This window comes from Melozone crissalis, unplaced genomic scaffold (genome assembly GCF_028551555.1).
Source record: "Melozone crissalis strain CALT ecotype California unplaced genomic scaffold, PUWL_Pcris_2 ptg000016l_1, whole genome shotgun sequence".
Classification (NCBI taxonomy): Eukaryota; Metazoa; Chordata; class Aves; order Passeriformes; family Passerellidae; genus Melozone; species Melozone crissalis.
In genome coordinates, this window is record NW_026535794.1 from 11,239,472 (window position 1) to 11,255,451 (window position 15,980).

Genomic DNA, 15,980 nt, shown 5'->3' on the forward strand with positions numbered 1-15,980 from the left:
AAGCACTGCAGTACAGTCCCACTCATTCCAAGATTGGCTCTTGCAGGATGTACCTCCCTTGCTGAGTGTGGTTCATGGTGCACCCCAGAAGCCTGCACATTCTTGCTTTTCTTAGAATGGATGTTGAGTTATCTTTAATAAAGTGCACTCCTACTGAGATCACTTTTAATGCAATGGTGGAAGTTTCCAAAAAGACATTTAAACTGTAGAAATCTGTGGGAGTAGCAATGCTTAAGGACTAAACCTTTCTACTGTGCCACTAACAAAGTGCTTCACTTTCTACATGACTTGCGCTGTGACCAAGGGCCATTTTGTATCACTGAAAATAAACACAGTAATTCTTATTCATAAAGCTTGTCTTGCTGGCCTCATTCGTAATGGCTTTGGTGATGCAATAAACTTTTGCCACTTCCACTGTGCAGCAACTGTGCTCTCCAGCATTCCCACCACCTCTGTGCACCAGGTGAATCTGATTTTTCTGTAGGCTTTACTTACCCACATTTTGTTGTCTGTGGGCCTGATGCAGCCCAAGTGGCTCAAGGATGGTTTTGGGACCGTGTCTGGTCCATGTGAAAGGCTGAAAGCAGGACAACAAGGCAAGGTTTGAGTTTGAGGGATGATGATGAGTTGGTTTGGAGCACAGGTTGATGAGGAGAAGGAGGTTGTGATAATGGGAAGGCTGCCTGGTGGTTCCAAAGTGCACAGGATGCTGCAAAGTGTGGGATTGGAGGCATTTATTTTAGTGTCATACTGAGGCTCTTCTAGAGGGAACAAAAACTTGGAGCACAGGATGAAGTAACTGGTATTTGTTTTGCTTTTGTGTTTTTACTTCATTTGCCCTGTCCACACATGTCTAAGCCTCAAATTCCAAAACTTAACCACAACTTAATCCCTTCCCCTCTGGAGCCCTTGGAGGTAGAAAACAAAGTTGTGGTAAATCATATCATTAGACTTTAATAGCCAATACACAGTAACTAACATTTTTTCCTCCCAAGGGAGTTATTTAATGTTTAATGAAAATAGCAATTTGCATAATTCACTTGCAGTATAAAGGTCACCAACAATCTGTCACTAGGATAACAGGGTAATTACTTAAGATAACTATCTTCCATTGACAAAAGAATGTTAATTTGTTGAAAAGGACTATTTAAAATTATTATATTTTAATTATTATATAATCTTTATTCTATTTTTAGGAATGTCAGAACATCTGCAGCAGAGCTGTGTATCACTTTCTCAAAGGCAGTGGGTGTTGAGACCAGGCTTCTCTATTAGCTGGTAGATGAATGGCAAAAATATCCATAAATATGAGAAATCTGAGGGAAGCTGAGTGATGAACCAGTGCAGAAGAAGGTGTTTGGGTCAGAGTGATCCCCCACCATGTCCCCTCTGTGTTGGGATCAGGAGGACCCTGATAGTCACACTCTGTGGCCACATTTCTGTTCAGAGAGAAAAGCAAGGCACAACTTCCCAAGGATATTTTCTGGGAATCGCAGCGAGGAACCTCAGAGAAAGGAAAAATAATTCTTGTCTCATTTGCTGCTCCTCTTGTGCACAAGTGGAATGCAGTGTGGAAGATTGTTTACCTGAATTGGTAATTGGATTCTGGTGTGAGAGTTTTGATTCACTGACCAATTGAATCCACATGTATGTGTCAGGACTGGGCTGACAGTCACGAGATTCTGTGCAGGTGAGTGGAGCTGAGTGCTTGTGCAGATTCAGTTTAGATGCAGTGTAATATAGTATAGAATGATATAGTATAGTAAAGTGATTAATTAGCCTTCTGATATCAATGGGGTCAGATGCATCATTCCTCCCTTCATCAGGGTTGCCTTGCTTTCACAATAGTACTCCCTCACCAAAACCTCTTGGGTCACAAATATTGCCCAAACAAGGGCTTTTGTTTTAAAGTTGTGGTCTGGGAGCAGAGAATGGTTCTTAGTAAAGCACAACTCAGCCAAGCACTGCACACCTGCATGAGGAAGCCCAGCCAAGGACTGGACGTGATGGCATTCACACAGGAACCAGCAGATGATGGAAATCTCTGCTGGGCAGTGTGTGGAGCCCAGCACCGATCCTGGCAGCTGCTTTGGGCCAGGGGCCACCACCACACCCAGAATGTGTTCCAGGAATGTCCAAAACTGGCATCCAGCTACCAGCTGGGCTGGAGCACCCTGCATTCCCAGGGGAAATGAGTCAGAACCAGCCTGCAACACGGACTTCCTAAGTTGTGAGTCCAAGCAGTGCAGCCACAGCCACACAGGAGTACTCCTGGGCTGGAGCAAATGGTGTCACTTTGTACCTCATTGTCCCGCTTCTCTGCAGAGATTCCTATCAGGGCCATCAGCAGGGCTTGTAAAGATGACTCAGTCTAATAGAATCCTTTCCCATTCACTGCAAAGCCAGGAGGATTTTTCTCTTATCCTGCAGGTGCACCATAAAGGTGTCTTTAACACAGGGAAGTGCCCCTGAGTGAGTGACACACTGTTTGCAGAGGGACAAACCTACTTTTGCAACTCAGCACAATAGACCAAAACCACACCATGTTTCATTTAATGATTACTCCTGCACAAAGCTTTCAAATAATAAGCACTAGCATATTTTAAACCTGAGCAAGCTAAACATTTAATTTACTATTCACTTGACACCACTTTAGTTCATTAAAACCTCTGCAGCACTGGAGAAGGTGAAGAGGGCAATATGATTAAGATAGCATGGTTAGGGCAGGGCAGGGGTTTCTCTCAGCTGGGAGTGGAGGGAATCTCGTTCTTTCCTTCAAAGACAGCAGTGGTGGTTCTCCTGGGCTGGGCCAGGATGCAGCTCCAGGTTTCCCTGCTCTTGGGCACTCTGCAAGGTGATGCTTTGGGGATAAGCCTTGCACTGCACAGAATCACCCCAGCTGTTTACCTGCATGTCCTCAGAGCAGTGTTTTTAAGGGATATGATATTGATAACTCAGATCACCTCTGCTGTGATTTACAAGGCATCTAATTGCATTTATATAATTATAATTTAATATACATGTATATATATTTTAATGTTAGTTGCCACTGTGAAATAGAGGTGATGTACCAACTTCATTAATAAAATCCTGGCAGCTATGAAAAGATGGGGGATGCCACAGCAGCAGCAGCAGTGAGGGACTGCAGGTGTTAGAGCTGATGTCTGAGCCCATCCCCAGGGAGGTGTCCAGTGCCCAGGGCTGGGGCTGTTCCTGCTCCTCTCCCAGGGACCTGAGGCACCACACACAGCCAAGAGCTGAACGTGTAATTCCTGCAAAATCTATCTTCTGCTTGCATTTAATCACAGAACTTCTTTTTCCACCTCCTCACAAATCAAGGCCCAGGAAAACAGCATAAGATTCAATGCTGGATTTAGGCAGATTTCTGGTCAGAGGCTTCTCTGCTCCGCAAGCCCTCCAGTCCCTATGGTGAGCATGGCCATGACCATTCCAGGTGCAGCTTCCCAGCTACTGGAAGCCATCTCATTTGAGATCTGTTGTTGGTCACTTCTGTTTTGAATTTAGGTTCTGGGTGATTTCCCAATGCAGAACTCCCATTAAAGAGAATTAGAGCACAATAAAAATAGGCTTTAGGGGACCAGCCTGTCCAGTCATACAGGAGGTTCCTTATAGGATTATTTTCTTGATACACAAATGCATGCAAATAGTCACTAGTCACTTTGGAATCCTTCCTAAGAGTGGCCAATAGCAGACATACAGAAGAGAGATTTCCAGTAACAGACATATGAAAGAGCTTCCCAACAGCAGCATTTCCACACAGTATCCCAGCTTTAAGCTGTCTGAAGTGTAGGCCTCCTTAAACCACAAGTGGCATATTTGTCTTAAACAAAATTAATGCAACACAGCATCTAAAAATAATCCCATGGAGTCATACATTCTCTTGTTCCTCAGCATTTGAATCACTGCAGCTGACTGCACAGTGTCATAAAACACATTTTGAGAATGAAAAATAGCCAAAAATTTCCTAGAGTGAAATACTTAAAAATAAACAGAATCTCTCACTCTGTAAAGCAGATACCTAAGTTGTGTTGTTTCAGAAAGGGCTGAAGGCTCTGGATGAGGAAGTTCTGGCCACTCCTTGGTGCCCAGAGGCCACACATGGCCAGAGCTGTGGGCACCCCAGCAGCTTGGGTGCAACTCAGCCTGCATCAAGCTCTTACTCACAGTTGTTTTCCCACATGACCTCAAAACCTGAAAACAATTAAACTGCTAAAAACCTGATTATTCTCCAAAGCTGAGATCTGTGGTGGAAGTCCCAGGTGGGCTCACAGAGTGATCAGCACAGGGCTCAGAGCAAACACCACGAGTGCAGCTGGGGGACCAGAGCCATCCCTGCTGTAACGATGCTCCCGCAGCCAAGAAAACTGACTCGAGATGGCAACGAGCAGGGGGCAGGGAAATTTATGGATTCTTTCCTTCTTCAACCAACAGTTTAAAGGTGACACAGAGCAATAACTGCACCCCAAATACTCTATTGAATAAAGATATAAATAAGAAAATTCTTGTTGTTCACATTCTTCTGCTCAGGTGGTTTCTGGTAGCCCCTAAAATGACAAGAATCATCTCCAAAATGCTCAAGTTGTGAAAAATAACAGTATCTTGTTCTTATACACTACAATTTCATATTAATTTTATTTGGGAGTGTACAAAGTAAAAGAGGTTAAGCCAAGCCCTGGATTTAGGTACGTGATTTTTTTTTTACTACAAAAAGGAAAAGGCTGAGACAGCCTCATTTAGGTGGCTTTGATTCACCCGCCGTGCTCTGAACTGGTTGTGCACGGTCATCACGGCGTGTGACAAACACCCCGAGCGCCCGGAGCAAGGTCTGTCCCCAAGCACTGAGACATCCCCGCTTTGGGAAGCGCATCCCCGCTTTGGGAAGCGCTGCCCTCAGAGAACGCAGGTTCTAAACCAAAACCTGTCTGCGAGCTGCTCGCAGGGAAAAGGAGGCAGAAATCAGATGATAGCATCTCCCCCTGCTCCACCCGCTTCACGCTAATTATGTGACCTGAAAGCTCGTGCCTTAATTAGCCCGGAAACCAATTACGCTGGCTCCTCCTGGTGGCTGAGCCGGCCGAGCTCCCCAGGCAGGCCGTGGGTACAGGGGGTGAGCGCTCGGCTCCTCCCGGACCAGCGGCCGGGAGCTCTGGGCCTCTCTGTGGGGCTCTCTCTCTGTGGGGCTCTCTCTGTGGGGTGTCTGTGGGGGCTCTTTTTGTGCGCTCTGCTGCGGGGCCCGGAGCCGTGGAGCGATCCCCCTCAGGCCCTGCTGTTGTGTCCGGCCACTCGCGGCCCCCGCTCTGGCCCTGTCCTCGGCAGGGTTCTGCTGCTGGTGGCGGCAATGTTCCTGAGCACCGCAGCGTTAGGAGTAGAAAAGTTGCCCATTTTTTAAAAAGGTTGCAGAGTTCACAGGTTGGGCTAGTTGCTGCCAGGGTGCAGTTCTAACTGTTTGTTGTTGTAATCACCTGTCGTTTTCGTTAGCTACCTGTTGTTGATGGTTAAGAATTCCCCCGTTTGTCGAGTGGCACCCTGCTGCTTCCTGGAGGGTGGCACCCAGACGGTGAAGAGGAGGGGACATCGGGGTTGGCATGCAAATGAAGAAGCCCCTCACCGAACCTAGCAAAAACCCCTAAAAACAACGAGCTAACACGGAATTGAGGGGTCGAAGTGATGTCTAGACGTGAGGAACAGAATCCAGTGTCCGCTAAGACCCTTTTTATCCCTCACCCTAAACTAAAGATATCGGCTGGACAGAGGACCTCGAATGTCAAATGGGAAAACTGGGACTCTCCCGATGCTCCGGTGAGGATAGAATCCCCAGCTCTGCCTGCAGACCAGCGGACACAGCTGCACTCTTCCTCCTCCTCCGTGCCACTCATGGAAGCAGCGGTGGTGTGAGTGTGACCTGTCGCTTCTTCCCACCCAAGCTGATTACTTTTAATAAAGACATTAAAAAAGACAAAGTTCTCCTGCCGTATTTATTTCAGGAAAATGTGGTGGGTTCTGTGTATTGGGGGGGTGCATGGTGCTGCTGGGACTTGGCCCTGCACCACACACCCATTTTTAGGGGACCATTCCTGGTGTGCGCTGCTGGGACTCGGCCTGCACATCCAGCTCCAGGAGAGCTGGAATAACACAGCTGAAAAGCTCGCTGGTGCAGGGGGTAACACACACAGTTCAATAATAAAGGAAAGCAGCTGGATTAGGAATTGAGCCAGTTTGTGTTCCCTAAGCCTACTCAGCACTCATTTTTGGAACGGAACAATTCCCCTCTCAGCATAGAGGAACCAGCGTCCCCCCGGGAGGCTCGCTGCAGGAGGGGGTGTGGGCAGGTCAGAGGACACTGTGCACTTTCATGGTGAAATTTGAATAAATACTCTGCATGGAAACAGGCCCAGTGACTGAGCATGCTGGCAGGCTAGCCTGGAGACCTGGCTGCCTTTGAAGGACTGTGGTTATAATTACTGTCACCATTACTTGCATCAAGAGTTACAACCACATGAGTTTGGAGCCTCATCACTTTTAGTCAGTGCTTTAAAGCCACCTCTCTCTTATGCACGCCCAGAGGTTTTCTTGACCTATTTTTGGACAGTGAGGAATTATTTATTTTTATATACAGACTTCCCACCTAACCATGATAATACAGTAAACAGGAGGCTGGGAGGAACAGGAGCAATATACCTGCACTCTCACCCTGACTGTACAACTCAACAGGCAGCAGCCCTGGATGTAATGCTGACTAGTGTTACAGAAATCCATCATACTGAAAATGCTGGTGCCACAAAATGCAGAAAGGGGATGAGGACTACCTCAGGCTGGGTATTGTCAGATATTCTGTATGGAAGAAATTCACACAAGCCAGAACCTTTTACAGGTGTGAGATATGAGACCTCTACCAGTTGCCTCTTCGTCCCTCTCTTTCCTGAAAGCTGAAGTGTTGAATGGTATCAAAGGAATATCTGGTTCCTAGGGAGAAATAATATAAAAGCCCAGTGGTGCATTTATATTTGTTCCAGGATTAGGATAATTATTTGGTTTATAGTTAAACAAGAGGATCTGTGCTCCCCATTTCCTCTGTATGTTCATCTGTAGCACCAGTATAAGGGCTACAGAGGCAGATCTTATGTACAGCTCCCATATGAGCCCCATCTCTGAGTCAGAAAAGGGTATAGTCCAACAAACCCTCTTCTGCTAAGCCCCAATAAACATCCATTCATGGGCACCTTTGACCCCCAGCACTTCATCATCTCCATGGACAGACACAGCTGAGGAGCACGGTGACACAAGAGAAGCCAGAGGACATCAGGGTTTTCAACAAGTAAAAAAACCAAACAACTGCAACAAAAACCCCAGACAAGACTCCCCTTTTCCATCAAGAATGAGTAAAAGGTCCAGCTGAAGCAAAAAAAAAAAAAATTTAAAAATAGTAGAATGTATAGATGTGATGACATATCTTCTCCTGTATTTTTCGCAGTTTGGTGAACAGGTGAGGGATGAAACCAAAATGTATAAAAGAAAGAAGGTTTTAAATAATTTGAATATATATTTTAATGGGGTAAATATAATTTAAATATGCAAATATGAACAGCCAATGGGTTGCCCTGAGGGCCTGGGTGCCTCTGTAAAGCACAGCACCCCATGGATGGTACAGGAGTGAACACCCCTTCAGGTGCAGTATCTCTGTGAGGAACTTGAGCATGGACTAAAGCTCTGTCCAGCCTTGCAAGCTGCCTCTTTTACTGTTTCATAACAGATTTCCAGCAGAGCTTGTGAGAACGAGATAATGTCCAGCTTTGCCTTCCTGAATTGAATATACTGTGGCCCAGCCCCAGCAATGTGCAGCTCAGGGACTTCCTGAGCCAGAGGCAGTGTCTTTATGTCCAGAAGTTGCTCGTGGACACTTGGCTGAGTCTGTTCTCCCAGAACATGAATCCACACTGTTCATGGGTGTGCAGCTGTGCCAGCTCATTAAGCACTGCCCCACTGGTGATGCTGTCCTAGATAAGTGGCATGTGCTATATCTTCCCTTTATCTAGGCTATAAAGTCAGTGTGAAATTTGTATAAAATGCAGCACAGATAAAAAAGAGCAGATTTTTTCTACAGGTGGAAAGACTCTGAAGGTGACAGTACTATATTTCTTTAAGACTGACTTTGTGTTTGTTCCTGCAGCGCCCATTATGAGGAGATCATATAGTATGTTGGAATAGCTCTGTGCTGTAAAAGATCTCTTTTTCTCCAAAACATATCTGTGTGTAGCTCCCTTCTTCTCCATATTTAAAGCAAATGGTCCTTTTTCATATAATTGTTGTGTGGAGTCAGAGGCAAATATTGATAGATAGTGACAGAGTTTAATTTATTTCTTTGTTGAAGATTGATTTTTCTTGGGTTTCAGCAGTACTGGCTGCCTTCCCAGAAGTGTTTCTGAATTTATCACTGCTGGGTGCCAAACTGAGATGGAAAAAACAGCTTTTAAATACAAAACCCCTCAAACTAGGGGGGCATTTCAGCTTGGTGAAGTTCTGGCCATAACCCTGAGTGCCACAGAGTAAGGACAGCTGAGAGAAATTGGGGCAGTGATTTATTTAACAGTTTCAATGGAGGGAGTTCAGGCTTAGAGAGGGATGCTCCTGTCTGCCATGGGGTAATTACTCCTCACTCCTAACTTTTGGTTCATGCTGAAGATCTTTTCCTTCTTTGTCACAGTTGTGTCTAGGCACTGAGTGAAAGAAATGAGAGTGTAAATTGAGACAGACTTGCCCATCTGCAGTGCTTTGCAGATTCCAACACTCAGAGCCACTGTGGGAATCCAGCTGCCTAAACTGTTGATGGGCAGAAGTTTCACTTCACATTGCCTGGCACAGGAAAGCTCCTGGCCTTGCTTTTTGAGTCTTCCTGCTGACGAACCTCATGAGCTTTAACAGCTCCCTTCTGCTGGCAGTGTCTGCAGAGGGCAGGGAGAAGCCCACTGCTGAGGCACGAGGTAGGTGACATTCCTTGGAGGCACACAGGGATGCAGCTGTTGATGTGACTTGTGTAACACCCCATCACTGGGGCTGGACACACTTGTGCGCAGCTGAGCTCAGCCATGGTGCTCCTCTGGTGGAGATCAGCTGCTCTGTCTACTCTTGGTATCATCCTACAAGACAAATCAGGAGCCAAGGCAAAGTAAGTTGGATTTTGTGCTAAACTGGAAAGATTAAATACTTTTATCGACTTCATCAGAGTGAAGATATTTAGGTGTTGTGCCAGGGTCTGTGGTGTATAGCTCAGGCTGCCAACAGCAGTGCATGTAAGCACCATTGCACCACGGCTTCTCTCTGTGTAAACCCCTTGTAGCACCTACTCCTTGTTGCACTCATCTGGCTGAGCAAGCTCTGAGCACATCCTTCCTGAAGGGGCTGCAGCAGGGGGATGTGGAACAACAGAAGTAGAGACAAGAGGTTGTAAAGCAATGTAAAGCAGGAGAGGCACCCTCTTCCATCACAGGAAGATCAAGGCAGTTAACAAAATCTCCGGGCACCCGGCAAGATCAAACCAGTGCTCCAGTGCTCAGTGTGCTCGGAGATCCTCCCCTCCCTGCAGCAATGCGGCAGAGCCTCTCGCTCCCTCTAACGTTAAAACAATGCTTAATTTAAAAGAAAAGGAGCTCCGATTGTTCTGATCGCTGGTTTTCACCGCCTCAGGAAAAACGGAATGCCCCTCTCACTTCCCAGTGAAGTGGGAAAGTGAAAGCCCACAAAGGAAGTTCTTTCCCAGTCCTTTCCCTTCGCAGGGAGCTCTCATCCTGGCGAACCCAGCTTTTCCTGAGACAGGAGAGGTGTCAGTGCTGCCGGGGAACCTCCTGTCTCCTCCCAGCGAGAAGCACCTCCCAGCTGATTCATTCGGGTTGGAGAGGAGAACCTCTCTTTTTACCAAGGATCTCACCTCTCTGAAGACTCTGTATAATTAATTCTGCTCCTGTCTGAGCTTGGCAGCAGAGGCTGGTGCTGTGAAGCACAGAAGCCTTCGCTGATAAGCCCTGAACTCTGCATATCTTCCTTTCTTTGAGTGTTTTCTATCAGGAAAGCACCAATTTGTATTTCCTATAGAAATTGCTCCCAGCTGCCAGGCTGGATGGGCTTTTCTCTGATAGAAGTGGAGGTGTACTGAAATGTTTCTGCTCTTCTTCTGCAGCATCAAAGGAAGCAGCATGTGGCACAGAAAAAGGACAAAAGGGGACACAGACACTGGTTCCTGCTTTCTTGCCAAGCAAAGGTGCCATTGAAGAGTTTCCCCTTCCCTTTGCCCTTCCCAGCAGATGGTTCTTCTGAGTGAGCACAGGAGTGCCACAGTGCCACTTTTTCTCTTGTCCCAGTGTTAGGTTCTACCATTCAGTTCTGAGTTTTGACAGCACTCCATTTTAAGGAAGCACATTCCTCCTTTAACCTCTGTCCTGGTGATGTGAGCTGCAGACCCTACTGCTCCCTTTGAGGGGAATACAAGACGTTCCTCATACTGAAAGAGCTGGGATGTGTTTCTGGTTTGAAATAACAGTGTGCTGGGTGGATTTCATCACCCATGGAGGGGAAAGAAGTCTGCAATCCCACATCTTCCATTGTACACGGCCTAGGTCCCACTGTGGTGCCCTTTGCAGCATGATAATACCATATTATTGGTATTATCATGGTATTGGAAGATCCGAGGAGCTCAGGTTGAGTACAGAGAGGTTTCTCTTCCCATCTAGCCAAATTCTAAAGCACAGGGTAAGATTCCAGCTGTTTAGGTAACAAATACATTTTCTGTATAAAGAGCCCCAATGGCTTGCCTATGCACTAGAGCACAACTTTGGGCAGGTTTAAAACTGTACAACATGTCCCAGTGCTTCAGAAATCATCCAAAACATAGTATGTACAAGAAAATGTACACTGTAATACCAAAGCACCTTTCGCAAAATTGATCCTGGGCATAATCTCTAATTACTTAAAACTTAACCTCCGGAATTAGCATTAAGAAGGATAATAATTGCCTAACTATATCAGAGCAGAACAAGTTCACAAGCAAAAATTCATTAGGGAAAATTCTTTCTTGGTAAACTACAGTGAAAATGACTGGAGGGATTCACACCTGTGCCCTTGAGATATGGCAACTCTCTGAAAACCTAATACAGAGTTTAGTGTATTCAGACACCTTCCTCAGAAATAGCAAAGAGAAATCACAGCAAAACCAGGATTTCTCTTTAACTTCTACGGCTTTCTGAGTTCCTTTTGATATATATTTTACCTAAATCTTAAGAATTTAGCACCTAACCATGCTGGTTTTGTCAGGCCCAAGGTGTAGAGAAGCTCCAGGCAATGTCCTACTAAAACCTATTTCTAGTGTGCAAAAACAAAGCAAATGGTGCTAATTAACCTCTAGGGTCTGTCAGGCTGCTGTGGGAGTACTGAAATGATATTTCTGAACATTCATCTACTCATCAGCATAGGTTGTTTTGTCATTGTTTAATTTCTGTTGAAGACAATCTTCTGGAACAGGCTGTATGTGTTCAGAGAATTCCACTCAGGATGTCATGGTGGTCCATAGAGCTGATCTCATCCTATCTGCACACACCTATAGCCCAGGAACTTCTCCTTGGAGCAGAGCATCATTTCCATTCACTTCCAGATTCCTTCAGAAAAATCAAGTCATAAAAAGCACTTTAGCTTAACTGATACTCCCACTCATCCAACGTCCATCTCACTTAGAGATAATTGAGCAGGGGATGCATTCAACACATACAGAATTTAAAGTAAAAAGCATCTAGAATCCAGTGTTGGTTACTGGAAAATATTGTGCTCATCCTCCAATAATGTGCTCATCCATTAGAAATATGTATTATGAAATATCCATTTATTTAGACATTGCAGGGAAGATGAATGATGTCATCATTCATGATGTCATTGCAGGGAAGATGAATGATGAAGATGAATGATGTCATCAGAATTCCTTTTCTTTTTTTCTGGATGAGGGATGTGGTATTCCTGACATTAATATGTACCCATTGTGCAAGATCCCTTCATAGGGATATGTTGATCTGCATTTGAAAATGGATAAAATCAGCAATGTCATGATTGTTCCTGGAGGACTCATTTTAATTGGGCTTTTGTTGTGAGAATAGCGAAAAGCAACACTGAAATTTGAGAATTTGCTTTAACTTATAGCCATATCCAGAATTTAAACTGAGATCTCCCATATGGAAAAAAAAAGAAAGAAAACCTCTAGGATATTGTATTGCCCACTCCATTATGTGGTAGTTAATAATTAAAAACATGCTGCAGTTCCTTTTATGAATTCATAATGTGGAGATGAAGGATTACTGCAAGTCGTAATTTGACATGCAATAATCTTGACTGTATTTCAGTTATTTGCAAGCAAAGCTTCATTTCCTTTCTCAATTTTGATGATACAAAGAAAGAATTAACATCAGATGTTTCCTCTGCACTTCCTCAATTCTGAAGGGCCTTGATTTAGCAGAAAATAACATTGCTCACAGTTTGTGAGAGCACTTCTTACATGTCACACAACAAGCCATCACCCCTGGGGGACAGGCCCATGAGAGGCTGCCCTGGGGGCTGCTGCTGCTGCTGTGATGGATGGATCCCTGCAGGCCTTGGGAACACACTCTGATCCATCACAAACTCGAGGGAGTGGATGGCAATTTCCTAAGGTAGAGTTGTTATATTTATGTCCCCAGGCACTGCAGCTGGTACCTAACCCTGGGTACAGGCAGGAGCTCTTCTCCCAGCTGTGTTTACCTGCTGGTAAAGGCCAGGCCAAGCTGAGCTCAGGAGCAGCTGGCACAGAAACACCTCCTGCCCAGCAGCTTCCCAGGAGGGGAGGGAAGAGTGCAGACAAACAAATGGACCCTGGGGTTAGCAAGACAGCGTGGTTTTCTCAAGTGCATTTTCTGTGCTTCACAAAGAAGCCACTCCCGAGCTTGAAGGGGTAAAAGAAGAAACACTGAAGCATCTGGAGTGGCACAGTTGGACTCTGGTAACTCCAAGGGGATGGGTACAGTGTGCCATTGTGTCCCAGCCCCTAGGACAGCACAGTCCATCAGCAGTGCCTTCCTTGCACAGTAGTTCCACTCACACAGAGGAAGGTGTGTCACAGGCAACCACAAGGGTTTTGTGGGTTCAAATCAGTGTCCTGGTTTCCACCTGTGCTCTTACCCCAAGCCTGGGCTGTCAGGAGGAATCCCTTGGCTGTGTCTGCATTGACAGGCACCCTGCAGTGCCCAGACCATGCTGGACCAGGTGTGGACCTGGCTGTGGTCCTGAGCTCCTGAGGCCTGTGAGTGACACATGTTGGGCACATCTGTGCTGGTACACTGAACAGTGCCAGGGAAAGTACCCAGGGGCTGCACCTACATCATTTCTGGTGGATGGCCCAGAGCAGGGCTTTAGATGTGCAAGACAGTGTTCTCCCAACCCCAGGGCTTCTGCCCCATGAGCTGGACGTGTGCTCTTAGCCAATATTTCCAAGTCTGCTTCCAAGGATGGTGGGGAGGAGGACAGGACCTGCCTGGTCCTCTCTCCCTCTCCCCTCTCTCTCTCTCTCCAGCTGCCATAGAGAGTGAAGAGTCTGAAAGGGCAGATGTTTGTCACTAGCAAAGGGCTGGCATGCAGCCCTAACTGCAAAAAGCTGCAGACTGTGTGAGGCACCAACAAGGTCTCCCAAGTGCTATGTGCAGTTTGTCACAGAAGCTGGCATTTCTGGCTGCAGCCAAGGACTGGTGTCTGAATTTCCATGTCTGCATACAACTTCCTATACCTTTAATGCAAAACAGCACTGCTCAGTTGTAAAAAGCTCTCTCTACTTTATGTGTCTGGTATTTCTTCATATTGCTGCTGGCAAATCCTCTTGCCAAAGAAGCTGTCAAACATGGTCCTTGCAGATGTGGACCACAGGCACAGCTGCTTCCTAGCCAGCCAGATGTGGCTTTTTGCAGTATAGCTCTGGGTGTAAAGCATGTAGATAATGGCATAGTGTACATGGGACTCATCTGCAGGCTACATGGAAGAGCTCCTCTCTATCAGTAACTTGTACATCAGTTGTCTCACTTCCAACAAAATGCCAGTGACTGGATGTGTCAGGATCAGCTCTCTGCATCACATGCACAGGATCCTTCGTGATCCTTGGTGTTAATACAGTGGAAACAGGAGTGACTGAACACCAGCTCCTGTTCTGTCTGCACACTGCTGTCTGTGGGAGCTCATGCTCTGGGTCAGACCACAGGCACACAGGAGCACTGCATCCCCTACAGCTCCATCCACCATCCCCTTGTCTCTGGAGCCCTCTGTTGTACCTCCTGTTGGGCTGCCTAGATTTGTGCTATTATTTCAGAATTATTTGAGCACTTACTATGTTGCAAAGGTTAATTAATTAGGTTTTTTTAAAGGTGGGAAAATGAAAAGTGCTGTGTAAGTGTTCCTAAGTATTACAGAACAATGGTTCACAGCATCAGGATTTTTCCAGGTATTTCTTTGCAGCTTTAACTTCCTATCTTGGTACCACACAAGTGTCAATTACCAGTACTAGTTCAGTAGACCATGTATCAAATGATAATTCTCAAAACATGTGAGAAATAAATTCTAAAGGCTAGGAATGTTTTGTCATTATAAACCTATGTATATTTTAATATGCCATTTGTTATATCACATATAAGACATATACATTATCACGTATGTATATATTACAAACAGGTATACATGTGTGTATGTACATATGTATGCATGCATAGGGACAATATGATAAATTATTGTATGATAAATAGTAATTATTCACAGATGATGCTGTGATAATATACCCCTGAGAAATAACATGAAGGTCCCTTTAAGTTCACAGTGTCTGTGTTTCTGATACTGCCTTAGTATCAATGATTCATAGCAATTACAAGATTATACAGTAAATTATGCACATTAAATCAGTTACCATCATACTTTGCTATCAAAGGCTCTCCTGGATTTAGCTCACTATTATTTCAAGAACTGTGAAGACATACAGGTGCTGCTGAAAGGTTCTCTATCATCACAGTGACAAGGTGACCTTATAAAGATCCAGTCAGAAACTGGTGAGGAAAGGGTTTTAATTTCCTCTGTCACACTGTGATACAAATGGCATCTTCTCACAGTGGAGTGTGGTTGTGTGCCATATGCAAATACAGGAGAAGCGACAGCAAAGGAAAGCAAAAAATGCTCAGGAAAGCCAAAATGCTCAGGAAAGCCCAAAATGCTCAGTACCAAGTCACATTTATGTCTCAGGGAGTTTTCCTGATTTATTGGCTAAGAAAAAATACTGCAAGGACATTCTCATTGAGCAAGAATCAATGAAAGGTTTAAAAAAAAACCAAAAAAGAAATTCATTCTGAAAATAATGAGCAGTTCTACAGCCATGTAATTAGCAGGTATTTTTAGTTTTTCTTCAGAAAGAATGCCAGGCAGCATTCATGTGATTGACAAGGACAATGCTGGGGTGAATGACGTATGGATCTGTATGGCAGGACTGAAAGATGTGAAAAGAAAGGGTTTGAGATGGGTGGGGAGACTGGCAGCTGAAGGGCTGTGGGACAGGGAGGTCAGTGACTAGAAGGTAATGAAAATACAAAATTAAAATAGTGGAAAGTAGACTTGTTTGGTGGCCCTTTGCTCAGAGGAGGGAAGTAGACTTGTTTGGTGGCTCTTTGCTCAGAGGAGGGAAGCTCCTGCCATCCAAAGGAGTGTCTGTTTTGAATAATGAGAAATGTTCTGTCTTTTCTCTCACCTCTGTGGCTGCAAGAACAGGGGACTGCAGAACTATTGTTGGCTGGCTAAAACCAGCCTGCAACCAGCCTTACATGCTCTAGCTTAGGGCAGCTGAGTCTTCAGACACCGCTGGCCTGACATGGCAGAGTGACTTGCAGAGCCAAAACCATCACTGGATGGTGGCAGGCTGGCAATCCTTTGGT